Here is a 12593-nt window from a genome sequence, read left to right on the forward strand (position 1 = left end):
ATAAATATTATAGCAGAAATAAAATTTTAGGTTAATACCACTTATTAATATCAATGTGACTCTTAAAATATGATCCTATAAATGTTAAAAAAAAAGATACATCATGTCCAAGTAAAATTGATTGTAGAAATTCAAGGTTGGTTCAATATCAGCAAATAGAGTAATGTTTTCTGAAATTCAGCATTTATTTGTTCATTTTTAAAGATTTATTTATTTTTATTGCAAAGTCAGATATGCAGAGAGAAGGAGAGACAGAGAGGAAGATCTTCCGTCCGATGAGTCACTCCCCAAGTGACCCCAGGGCCAGTGCTGTGCTGATCCAAAGCCGGGAGCCAGGAACCTCCTCCAGGTCTCCCACGTGGGCGCAGACTTCCAAGGCTTTTGGGCTGGTCTCGACTGCTTTCCCAGGCCACAAGCAGGGAGCTGGATGGGAAGTGGGGCTGCTGGGATTAGAACTAGTGCCCATATAGGATCCCAGCATGTTCAAGGTGAGGACTTTAGCCGCTAGGCCACAGCGCTGGGCCCAAATTGTCCTTATTTTAAGAACAAAGGTTCTCACTCTGGCATAGAGCAGGCCATATTTACCCATTCAGTAAGACTTACTGGCAACCCAGCAAGCGCTGTGTGCCATGGTAATGACACAGCCCAGTCAGGCACAAAAACTCTCCCTCGAGAGGGACAACAGAGACAGCAAAATGGCAACCAACAAGCAAGCAGGCTGACTGGGACGGCTGGGATCGGGACTGGAGCCAGGACTGAAACTGTGGACACTCCAAGTGGTCTCGTAACTAGTAGGCCAAGCAGCCAGTCCTAATGCCATTTCCCCATCAACCTGCTGAAGCCTCCTGCACCATTTCATGTGACTGCTCCCCCTTGTGCTACATCTCATTAGAATGACTCCTCCGTCTGCGGCCCACGCCCAACGCTCAATCTGGTCTGATCGTGGAAGCTAAGCAAGGCTGGGCCTGGTTAGTACTTGGATGGGAGAATGACTTCCGCCTCTCTCAGCACCCATCACTCACACTTCCCGTCTTCGTGCCCTCCTCCATGCCCAGGCTCTGGGAACTGCCACTCTGCCATGAGCTCGGGATCGACTGTAACTTCCACCAACGAGTGAGAGCAAGCAGGATCTGCCTTTCTCTGCCTAACGCACTCCACTTAGCATGAGAGCCTCCAGCTCCACCCATGCTGCAACAGGTAACAGCATTCCATCCTCTGTTATGGCTGAAGGAGGTTACTTGGACAGACAACTAGTGTAATTCCATCTGTGGCTGCTGTGAGCAGAGCCGCACTCAACAGGGAGTGCAAAGACCTCTTCACCATAATGACTCCAGCTTGTGTGGACGGTCACCCAGGAGTGGGATGGCTGCATCACGTGGTAGGTTGTTTTTTGTTTTTGTTTGTTTAGATTTTTAAAGAATTTTCACACTGCTGTCCATAGTTATGCTAAATATTCTCACCAACAGTATGTAAGAGTTTACCTTACTCTAATCCTTACCAGAATTTGAGCAACAGAGAAAGGAAGAGATGGAGAGATCTTCCCTCTGCTGGTTGAGTTAATGCTCGGGGCTGGGCCAGGCCCAATCCTTCTAAGTTGGACAGCCCAAACACCTGTGATGTCCTCTGTTGCCATTCCAGGGACCACGAGGGACTGGATCAAAAGTGAAGCAGCCAGGACACAAACCAATGCTCGCATGAGGCCAGTGCCACAAATGGTGACTTCACATGCTACGCTACAATACTGGCTCCAGGAACTTAGTTTGTAGATATTTACTGACACTGGCAAACTTAGCCTCAGTCAGTGGTTTCTGCAGTCACCACCTGACCAGGCTGCTTCCTTTCTACTCTCTCTCTCTGTCTCTCTCTCACACACACTGCTGCTTCAAAGTTCACTATTGAGACTAGCTGAGATTATCTGCTAGAATTAAGGATCCATGAGCCAGAGATGAGGGTTGCTTCTTCCTTAAGAAGTGAGAGATAAACAGCTCATACAGGTGTGAACCTGTCCCCTAAGGTCAGTGTGTCCACGGAAGGGAGGGAAGAGTACCTTGGGATTACCTAGCAGCCCCTGGACAAAGGTGAAGGTCTTTCCATCACCTGCTCCCTGACTGCTACTGGCTGCGGAGTTTTATAGATCATTAGCAAACAGAATCTTCGAAAACTGTAGCCACAGACCAGCGAGCACATTCTAAACCGGGGACTAGAGCTTTATAATTTAATAGCGGTTAACAAACATCTGGAGGGCCATTAGACACTGCACGGCATTGGTCACGCTGTACCTGCTTGATGTTTTACGTTGTGCAAGTTATCTTTAGTGGCAGTGCTCAGAAGGACAACTCCTGGCTTCAATCTAGCCCAGCTCCGGATGTTGGCAGCCATGTGGAGAGTAAATCAAAGGATGGAAGATCTCTCTCTGTCTTTGTCTCTCCCTTTTGCTCTGCAATTCTTCCAAGATAAATAAATAAACCTTTAAAAACAAACAGACCAATGAGACTGCTGGCATGGAATGTTTTCAGGAATGACTCCAGCTAACTCCTCAAAGAAGAGAATTACTGTCAGTGCAATAGCTGGAGGAGTTCTTGCGGGTCTCTGGACAGCAGATTCAAACACAGAAATGAGTAGGTCTCACAAAAGAGGTCTTTCCTTAATTAGTAACTGGAAATTTAAAACTCAGCAGGTGACAAATGCAAGGCAAGACAGTGCAGAACAAATTACTGCACCTTTACCCAGGGACTATTATTGTGTGACTCAGAGATTGTTGCACATGAAATTCTATAACTGCTTCCATCCACAACTGCAAACATCCCCAGTGTCTTACTTCAAAGATCCAGATACTCTTACGATAGTTGCAGTAGGAATTTGAAATTGTAACAGCTTATCATTTCCCCCAGGCTTTGATCTTTATTACAGGAATGGCGGGAAGCCGCCCCGGGCTCTGGGCTTTAGCTGAGGCAGTGTGAGTCCACCTGACATATGTTCAGGTCTCAGCAAAACAGGTTTCCTCCAAGACAGAAGGTCTTCGTTTTGAAAGGAAATTCTCAGCCTTGCGTTTCTTTGGACGTAAGGAAGGGTCTGATCCACTGCCCAAGCATTGGTGTGGATGCTGAAGACGCAGCTGAAGATGCCTGCGTGCTGCACGGGGGGCCTGCGTTTCCGACAGCCTGGTTCCATCCCCAACTCCAACTGTGCGCACACAGCCTGGGAAGCTGATGGCTCAAATCCTGGGTGCCTGCCCCGCGGGGGAGGCTGGGATGGAGTTCCAGGCTCCTGGTTTTGGTTTGGCCAGTTCCACTTGGGGGGTGGACCAGTGGATGAAGATCCTTCAGAATAAACAAAAATAAAATAAAAAGTTTTAAAGGACTTGTTCTACACTTGCACACCTCAAGTAAAAACTTCAGTTTATAACTCACTTCCTTCTTCAATGAGAAGCTTCCCGTCTGAGCTAGAAGGCAGTTACCTGATCCAACTCCCCGACCCCTTGACCCTCCACGCCCGAATCTACGGTCCACATGGGCAGGCATCCCTCGCAACTATGAAAACATCATCAAAAATAAAACTGTTATTAAAAATGTAATGAATATGCAAAAACAAAATCTCAGCAAGTGTTCAGGAATTTATTCGAGGAAGCATCACCGGAAGATCACTCTCCAAATGACCACAATGGCTGGAGCTGAGCTGATCCGAAGCCAGGAGCCAGGAGTCTCTTCCTGATCTCCCACATGGGTGCAGGGTCCCAAAGCTTTGGGCTGTCCTCAACTGTTTTCCCAGGCCACAAGCAGGGAGCTGGATGGGAAGTGGAGCTGCCGGGATTAGAACCGGCGCCCATATGGGATTCCGGCGCGTTCAAGGCGAGGACTCTAGCCGCTAGGCCACACTGCTGGGCCCATTAATAACACTTTGAAAACAAATATGTTGTCCTTTTGCAAAAACGTTGTCCTAATTTCCTTGTTCTGAGAGAGAAAGAGAGAGACTTTCCATTCACAGATGGTCACAGGGGCCAGGGCTAGTCCAGGCTGAAGTTAAGGGCCATAAACTTCATCCAGATCTCCCCCTGCAGTGCAGAGGCCCAAGCACACAGCCATCTTCACCTGCATCTCCGGGCACATTAACAGGGAGCTGGACTGGAAGTAGTCACCGGCTCCAAGCTGGGGACCACAGGAATGCCAGAATTGCAGGCAGTGGCTTAATTCTTTATACCACAACACTATCCCCAAGTTTTTCGATTTTTAAAACAGTGTGGGGCCCGGCGCGGTGGCGCAAGTGGTTAAAAGGTCCTCGCCTTGCACGCCTGGGATCCCATATGGGCGCCGGTTCTAATCCCGGCAGCCCTGCTTCCCTTCCAGCTTCCTGCCTGTGGCCTGGGAAAGCAGTCGAGGACGGCCCAAAGCTTTGGGAACCTGCACCCGCGTGGGAGACCTGGAAGAGGCTCCTGGCTTCGGATTGGCATAGTACCGGCCTGTTGCGCTCACTTGGGGAGTGAATCATCGGATGGAAGATCTTCCTCTCTGTCTCTCCTGTCTGTATATCCGCCTTTCCAAAGAAAAAATAATAAAAATAAATCTTTAAAAAAAAAAAAAAAAAAAAACAGTGTGATGATTCAGTGGCTAAATTCTCACCTCGCATGCACTGGGATCCCATATGGGTGCTGGTTCATAGTCTGATTGCCCCACTTCCCATCCAGCTCCCTGCTTACAGCTTGGGAAAGCAGCAAGGACGGCCCAAAGCCTTGGGACCCTGCACACATATGGGAGACCAGAAAGAAGCTCCTGGCTCCTAGCTTCAGATTGGCTCAGCTCCAGCTATTACAGCTACTTGGCGAGTGAACCAGCAGATGAAAGATCTTTCTTCATGTATCTCCTTTTCTATGTAAATCTGCCCTTTCCAAAAAACAAATAAAAGACTGTAGCATGCGGGTCTGGGCCAGATGGAAGCCGGGAACTCCGTCCAGGTCCCTCCGAGGGTGGGTGCAGGGGCGCCCGGGCCGTCCTCTGCTACCTTCCCAGGAACCTCGGCAGGGAGCTGGACCGTAAGTGACAGGACTCAAACTGGCAGGCGGATATAGAATGCCAGGATCACAAACAACAGCTCAATTTGCTGTGCCAAATGCCAGCCCCATTTTTTCCTATTTTTTTAATTAAAATATTTGTTCTTTTTGATTACGAAGACAAAGGCACGCACCCCAGCCCAGGCCTTGGTAGGTCAGGACCACCCTGTCGCTGTCCTGCTGGACTTGCTGTCCTCTCCCTGCATCCCAACCGCCACGGCCTGATCCTCCTGCAGGCTCCACACTGAGACTCCTTGAAGAGGACTGGCTGCTTTCAGAAATCTCTGCCCTGGGGCCAGCACTGCGGTGTAGCACACAGAACTGCTGCCTGCAGCACCAGCACAAATCATACGGACCCAGTTCAAGTCCCAACTGCTCCACTTCTGCTCCAGTTCCCTTCCAGTGCACTGGGGAAATCAGCGAAAGAGGGAGGAGGAGCTTGGGCTCCTGCACCACGTGGCCCAGTCCATCGGTGCTCTGTCTGGGAGGTGAACCAGAAAATGGAACATCTCTCTCTCTTTCACATAAATAAATTATTTTTTTTAAAGGAAAGGAAAGAAACCCATGCCAGGTGGCTGGCTTGGTCTGCCACAGATTTGCTTGGAAGCAGATAATATACCACGAGCCTTCCTTTCTCCTCTTGGGGTCTGGGGTCCACAGTGTCAAACTCTTAAAAAAAAAAAAAAAAAGATGTAGCTTATTTATTTGAAAGGCAGAGAGATGGAGACAGAGAGGCATATCTCCCCCCGCACCACCTCACCAGCACCCCCACACCCTGGTCTCAGCCCTTTTACAGGCCGCTGTCCCTTCTGAGGCTTGCCTTGGGGGCTCCTCTGCTCTGTGGGTTCCAGGTCCTCATGCCACCCTGCCACGCAGGGGGCCAGCATGGACTGAAGTCACGCAGCTCATGACCGTCTTGCTTCTGTGTTATTACACACAGGTGGGCACAATGCGCTACGACAGCACAGTTGGTTTTATGCTAAGCTTCAGTGTTTGTGAGATAGGTTGTCAGACATTGATGCTGCATATTTATATAACATTCTGCTTAAACATTAGACCCACACACAGCTCACACAGATTCTATTCCTCCATGCAATTTTTTGCTATCATAAATACCATATTAAATTACATTGTTATGATATGCCTTTTATTCTGTATTATAGACTATTAATGTGCTATCTCTTACATTTTTACAATGGATCACATCATATGAGGAACCTTGGGAAGGTTCAGAGATAACTATGTACAGATTTCCAGAAATGCTTTGCACCAAAATAATCTTTCAATTCTTCTTTCCAGAAATTCTTTAAACTGCTCTTATATTTTCTCCAAGTCTGGGTTTTTCTTTCCGTTTTCCTGAATGGTTGTAGGAGGACCTTGTGACCCTAGAAGGTCAGCGAGCACAGGATTACAGTTGGCTGGATAATATTTGCATGAGAACAACCGAATGGCTGCCTTTTGTATACCTGATTGGATATTATTTGTATGAGAACAGTTGGGTGGAATAAACAAGACATAAGGAGCTCCAAACAAAAGCATAGAAACAGTTGATGGGTTTTGTTGATGAGCTCAATACTCCCTCCCTTATCTCATATGGTCCTCAGTGTATAAAGTCTGATGCCACTAATAAACTTGGGCTTTGACCAGCAGAGACCACGCGTGTTATTATCGGCTCCGTGCACCAAGTCCATCACTGCCGGACAGTGACAAATGGTGACTTGCAAAGAGCACTATTTTAAAATTTTAATGAGGATGTCTGGTTTACTATCTTTTTTTTTTCAGCCAGACATAGTTTTGGTGTTACATTTTAGCTCTCTTTTGTCTATCTCGCAGTCTATATTTTTTCTCCTACATTTTCTTCCATAACTTTGTAATTTATGTTTTCTATCTACAATCCATTTAGACCTTATAGTTATGGTGTAACATATGAGCCAAGTTTTCATATATTTTCATAATACTCTCCAAATATTTCAGCTTCATTTGTGGGGAAAAAAATCGTGGTTTCTCCATCGAATTCCCTTTGAACGTTTAGCAAAAGCGGAGGACGCGTGGCTCTTCCTCCGGCCTCCTGTTCGGGGTTCCTGACCCACCGCCCCGCGGCTGCTGACACGCCCAGTGCTCGCTGTCACTGACAGCAACTCTTCAAACCACTCAGTTCAGCCTCCTAATGTTTTGTCTTAATATTTTCTATTCCTGCGGAAGACGGGAGGAGGTTTCTCCATTGAATTGCTATCATAAATACTATATTAAATCACGCTGTTATGATATGTATGAGGGAGAGATCTTCCATCCACCAGTTCATTTCCGAGTTCCCACATGGACAGAGCCAGGAACCCAGCCGGGTCTTGCATGCAGGCGGTAGTCCCAGCTACCTGAGCCACTGCCCGCTGCCTCTCGGGCTCACGAGCAGGATCTGTGCACACCTCCGGACACTGAGTGCGGGTAGCCCAAGTGTGACACACCACACACCTGCCCTTTAAAAACACTTTTCATTTATTTATTATGAAGAATAGCAAGGAGGGAAAAAGAGATTGATTTATTTACTTATTTACTTGAAAGAGAAACAAATATCTTCCATCCACTGATTCACACCCAAACGGCCACAATTGGCCTAACTCAAGAGAACCCTGAACTCGGTCTGGTCTTCCATGTGGGTTGCTGAAGCCCAACACCCCAGCCACCCGCTGCTGCCTTGCCTTTCCTAGTGCCTTGACCAGCAGGTGGATCAGAAGCAGACAGCTGGCACTCAAACTGCAAGCCCAGGCTAAACCTGTTGTAACACTTCTAGTTCCTTTACATAAACATTTTAGTTTCAGGTTTGTTTATTTAAAAGGCAGAGCTAAAGAAGCAAAGTAGGGAGGCAGGGGAGGAAGAGCGAGAGATTTTTCAATGCAATGGCCCATCCCCATATGGCTACAATAGCTGAGTCTGGGTCTAGGCCAGACCAAAGCCAGGAACTCCATCCAGATATCTCACGGGGGTGACCGAGACCCAAATACTGATTTGATATTTTTCTTGTACAAAGATTTTAAAAGCAGTACTTTTTCTTTTTCTTTTTTTTTTAAGATTTATTTTTTTTAAAGATATATTTATTTATTGGAAAGTCAGATATACAGACAGGAGAGACAGAGAGGAAGATCTTCCATCCGATGATTCACTCCCCAAGTGAGTGCAACAGCCGATACTATGCCGATCCAAAGCCAGGAGCCTCTTCCAGGTCTCCCACACGGGTGCAGGGTCCCAAAGCTTTGGGCCGTCCTCGACTGCTTTCCCAGGCCACAGGCAGGGAGCTGGAAGGGAAGCAGGGCTGCCGGGATTAGAACCGGCGCCCATATGGGATCCCAGGCGTGCAAGGCGAGGACCTTAACCACTTGTGCCACCGCGCCGGGCCCAAAGATTTATTTATTTTTATTACGAAGTCAGATAGACAGAGAGGAAGCTCTTCCGTTCGATGATTCACTCCCCAAGTGACCACAACGGCAGGTGCTGCGCCGATCTGAAGCCAGAAGCCAGGAACTTCCTCCAGGTCTCCCACGCGGGTGCAGGGTTCCAAGGCTTTGGGCCGTACTCCACTGCTTTCCCAGGCCACAAGCAGGGAGCTGGATGGGAAGTGGAGCTGCCGGGATTAGAACTAGTGCCCATATGGGATCCCGGCACATTCTAGGCAAGGACTTTAGCCACTAGGCCACGGCGCCGAGCCCTCTTTTTTTTTTTTTTTTTTTTTAAGATTCAGTTGTTTTTATTGGAACATCAGATTTACAGAGAGAAAGATCTTCCATCCACTGGTTCACTCCCCAAGTAGCTGCAACGGCTGGAGCTGAGCCAAACTGAAGCTAGGAGCCAGGAGCGTCTTCTGGATCTCCCACGTGAGTACAGGGTCCCAAGGCTTTAGGCCGTTCTCAACTGTTTTCCCAGGCCACAAGCAGGGAGCTGGGTGGGAATTGGAGCAGCTGGGACATGAACCAGTGTCCATATGGGATCCCAGTGCATGCAAGTCGAGGACTTTAGCTGCTAGGCTACTTCGCTGGGACCCCATGTAGCATCTTAACCACTGTGTCACACACCTGTCCCATTGGCTTGAAATAAGCATTGCTCATGTAAACTTCACTTTTTCACCTCCCAGACGCTGTGACAGGTGGTGTTCCCATGGTCACTTGTCTCAATGCATTGCTAAATTTTTATCTTCATCTGATCTTTATTATTTGGAAGAATATATTTAATTTCCCAATATTTGTGAAATTTCCTTTTTTTAAATTTTACTTTTTAAATAATGATTATGTGGTTGATCAGGGTGGGAAGAATAGAGGTTTAGGCAAAATTTATTGCTTCAAAATTTGCTATTTCTTCTTGTTGCTCCTGGGGGAAGGGGAGAGACAAAGGGGAAACCATGCATGCATCTCCACACATCCCAGTGCCCAGGGATGAGGAACCACCAGCTCGCATCCACCCAGAGTCTCCGTGTGTGCACATTCCGAGGGTTCTGCCCAAGCGGCTTGGACAGTTCTGAAATGCTGCGCGTTTCCGCTGGGCACGGTTTTCAGTGTTATAGCACCGTGGCTGGAAAACATTCAGAGCCCGAAGTCATGTTGAGGAGCCTCATTCTTGAGCCTGAGAAAACCATCTCAAACTGCAAAATCGACGAGTAAAGAGTTATCTGACAGTAGCAAGGGAATGTTGTTGATCCTTGTGGCTGTGACAACGGTGTTGGAATACTGGAAAGAGCACTTACAGACAGATGTCATTTCCTTAGGCCAGCGCTTCAGTGGGGTTCGACACTGGGAGCGCAGTAGAGGAGGAGTGTTTCAAGGAAAACATGAGATGTTCGCCAACCCTCTCCAAGTCTCATCTAAGTCCAGCTTCAGTGATCAGACGTGCTGATTCCCAGATGTAGTCAGCATGGTCAGCCCAGCTCGCCAGCTGCGTGACAACCTTGCACCCGCCGTGTCTCACCTCAGCTGGTTCCGTGGCTCAGGCCCTGCCGCTGCTCCTGCCAGCAGCCTCTGTGTCTGCAGGGCCTGCACAGGCCCCAGGCGGTGACCAGGCACCACCTGAAGAGTGCCCTATTCCTGACACACTTGCATGTCTCTAACGGCTCCAGGCCAGGCTGTAGGCATGTCTCGGGAGGTCCCCCTTGCTGGCCCACAGAGCTTCCTGGCTGCATCTCCACCAGGAGACAGGCAAGCCTCTGAGTCTCCGCCTCCTCCCCCTCCCACGCCAAGGGCCACAGTCCCCTGATCTCCTCACCTCCCAGAAGTCCACCCTGGCTGGCCAACTCATGGGGCTTTGGAATCCTACAGAGGAGTTGCGGGGAGAGGCACAGAATCCAGACTAGAGGGTTTTCTGAATTGCAAACTTCAGAAACCCTTATTCACAGAGCTAGTTGCCTGTCTCACCCAGCTCCTGCTGCCGGAGCTGAAAGCTGAGCTGCAAGTCACCTCCAGCTCCAGCTCGGACCGGGTCTCTCCTTTCTCAGCCAGGAGCCTCCTCCTCTCCCACTGCACAAGGTAGCCACAAGGCTGGGCACCATCTTTTCCCATCTGCTACTACCCGCACACGTGTCCCTCCCATGGTGGACAAGCATGGTACTTACCCAGAACCCCAGGGTGGTCATCTGTCTACTGCCTTGCTACAAGTCTTCCCACACTCTGAGTGACTTTGTGAGAAATCCTTGAACACGTGGCCCCTAGCCCAAGGCTCTTTTTCAGATCGATCCCTTGGCACAAACAACACCTCCCTGCCAGTCTGAACTTCATGGTTCCCAAATCCACCGCGTCGTCTTCCTCTGACTGCCGGTGCTGACAGAGCCCAGTTCTGGACCACCCTCAGGACATAGCCCACCACACGGGGGTGACGCCCTCCTGAGAACACCCACAATAGGCCCTCCTGGCCCCAACACCTGCCTTCAAGTCCTGCTTGCCCCGGTGAGCAGGTCCTGCGCCCATCTGGACCGGGGGCCTCTGACCCTGGCCTCTTCCACAGTCTCGCACCTTCCCCCCTCCCTCACATCCCACGTCTACAGCCAAAGCACTGACTGTGTCAACCTTGAGAAGCAGAACAGCTGCAAGGACTTCTGATCCCAGCTCTTCCGTATTTTTCGTGTCCTTCCCAGAAAGGCCTTGTAAGCTTTGCTGACTGCTCACGCACCCCCTCACTACCCTAAGGGCCTCTGGGGGTCAGGGACCCAGACGTGGCACTGCGGGGACCACGTATCGTGCTGCACGGCAGGTCATCTCGATGGCAAGACCTGCATCCCCAGGAGGCCATCTACTCACCGACCCCATGACTTATGGTGGCAGCTGAACCTCTCCTGGCAGACTCCTGTGGCTTTCTTCATGGCCTGGGCAACAAGTTCCAAGTAAAATGGTACTGAACGGCAAGACAATGAAATCAAATCCACTGAAATAGGAAGCAGCAGGGTGGCTGTGGGGGCTGTGGGGAGGGGAGCAGAGAGCTGCTTAACGGACACAGAGCTGCAGGCTCGGGGCTGTGTGTCTTGGGGAACGCAGTGTGCGCTCACAATGCCTAAGATGGTAACCTTAGGCGCTGGCACCATGGCGTAGGATGTCAAGCCTGTAGAATCAGCATCCCACATGGGCACAAGATCCAGTCCCAGCTGCCTACCTCGGATCCAGCACTCTGGTAATATGATTGAGAAAGCAGTGAAAGATGACCCAGGCCATCGGAGCCCTGCATCCATATGGGAGGCTCACAAGATGCTCCAGGCGCTTGGCTTTGGATTAACCCAGCTCTGGCTGTTGCAGGCGTCTGGGGAGTGAACCGGTGATGGAACATCTCTCTCTCTCGGTGTCCTCCCTTTGTAAATCTTCCTTTCAGATAAAAAATACATCTTTTGGGCCTGGTGCAATGGCTCAATGGCTAAATCCTCACCTTGCATGCACCAAGATCCCATATGGGCACCAGTTCATGTCCCCACCATTCTGCTTCCCATCCAGCTCCCTGCTTGTGGCCTGGGAAAGCAGTCAAGGATGGCCCAAAGCCTTGGGACCCACGTGGGAGACCTGGAAGAAGCTCCAGGCTCCTGGCTTTGGATTGGCTCAGCTCCAGCCATTGTGGCTATTTGGGGAGTGAGCCAGCAGATAGAAGATCTTTCTGTCCCTCCATAAATCTGATTTGCCTTTCCAATAAAAATAAATATTTTAAAAACTACACAAAAAGGTGATAACTTCACATGTGTGCACGTCCGTGTGTAACACATGCACACACACACACACACCACAAATGAATCAAGGAAGGACCCAGCCTCACAAGGTCCCAAAGCATCCACTCTGTCACTCACTGGAGACAACACGAGCAGGGCTGTGTCGGGCACTACGGCTGTGGCCCTGACACACCACACCAAGTCCTGACTCTGGCCCTGCCTGCTCTTTGACCGTGGGGCAGGCTGTGGGAGATGGCCCTTGACCCCTGCCACTGACAGGAGGACGCAAGTGCAGACCCAGACTGCGCTGCCTTCAGCCTGGTCCAGCCCAGCCCATGGTGTCCCTTTGGGAAGAGCTCGCCCTGTTACTTCCTCTAATTCTGCCTTTCA

This window comes from Ochotona curzoniae, unplaced genomic scaffold, assembly GCF_017591425.1.
Source record: "Ochotona curzoniae isolate NIBS_2020 unplaced genomic scaffold, NIBS_Ocur_1.0 contig_48, whole genome shotgun sequence".
NCBI lineage: Eukaryota > Metazoa > Chordata > Mammalia > Lagomorpha > Ochotonidae > Ochotona > Ochotona curzoniae.